We start from the raw sequence: 1417 nt of genomic DNA on the forward strand, positions 1-1417 counted from the left end.
GGAGGGAGAGCGCGAAGGAGAGGGGAGGGCAGAAGGAGGGCGGGAGAGAGACGTGGGGATGGGGGCGGGGAGACGGAGCGAGAGGGGAGAAAGCGGGAAGGAGAGGGACAAAGACAGACGGCCAGACCCGCCGGACCTCGAGCAGCCCCCCCGGTCTCTGGGTACCGTCTACAGGGTGCTGCTTGGCTGGGTAGAGCACTCTGGGGACGCTGAGGATCTGGGGATCAAAAGTCAGCCTCGGCTGGTAGTCCCCGCATTTTGGGAGGCCGAAGCGAGCGGATGGCCTGAGCCTGCGGGTTCGAGACCGGCCCGGGCCACTCGGTGAGACCGCGTCCTTACACTTCATCAAAAATGAGCCGGGAGCTGGGCTCGGTGGCTCAGCCTGTCATCCCGGCACTTTGGGGGGTTGAGGTGAGTGGATTGCCCGAGCCTGCGCGTTCGAGACCCGCCTCGGCAACTTGGCGAGACCTCATCTCTACAATAAAAAAAAAAAATTAGCCAGGCATGGTAGCGCTCCAGTCTGGGCGACAGAGTGAGACTGCAACCCAGAAAAAAAAATGAGCTGGGCGTGGTTGCACTGGCCTGTCGTTCTGGCCACTTGGAAGGCTGAGGCAGAAGGATCACCGGAGCCCGGCAGGTCAATGATGGGGTGGCCGTGAGCGTGCCACCGCACTACGGCCTGGGCAACGGAGGGAGACTCACCAGGCTCCGGGTGGCAGTGCAAGCCCCGACCACCAAAGCAAGCCGCAGCTGGCAACCCACAGCTTCCTCCACTACCCAGTCCTGGGGTGAGATGGGGGAGATGCAGGGAACTGAGTGCAAGCCAGGACCGTGGGTTTGGGGAGTGTCCTAACTGCCCACTCTCGCCACAGGGAAGGGTCAAGAATGCCCCAGCCCGCCTTGGGCATCTTCCCAGCGGATTTCGCAGGCCAGAGCAAGGATATCCTGTGTGGAGACCGTGTCCCTCCCTCACACTCTGCTCACCAAGGACAGCCAGCTTGGGATTGGGGACAGTGGCAGCCACACTTAGGTGTCCCACCCAGGTGCCCCACCCCTTCCTCCAGTGCTCCCCGTGCCGTGGTGGCTTGCAAAGGACATCTGGCCAGCCACTAGTCTCTCTCCCTCCTTTCCTGGGGACCCTTTCCTGGCTGCGTCTCTTCTTACTTCCCCACTTTAAATAAAATCACCTGGCCAGGTGTGGGGGCTCATGCCTTTGATCCCAGCACTTTGGGAGGCTGAGGTGGATACACTGCTTGAGTGTGGGAGTTCAAGACCAGCCTGGACAACGAAGTGAGACCTCGTCTCTGCAAAAATCAGAATAATTAGCCAGGCGTGATGGTAAGCGCCTGTGGTCCAGGCTGCTCGGGAGGCAGAAGAGGTCGAGGCGGCAGCGAGCCACGATTTTTTTTTTTTTTTG

Source organism: Carlito syrichta, unplaced genomic scaffold (assembly GCF_000164805.1).
Source record: "Carlito syrichta isolate Samal-C Ts95f unplaced genomic scaffold, Tarsius_syrichta-2.0.1 Scaffold153660, whole genome shotgun sequence".
Taxonomy (NCBI): Eukaryota; Metazoa; Chordata; class Mammalia; order Primates; family Tarsiidae; genus Carlito; species Carlito syrichta.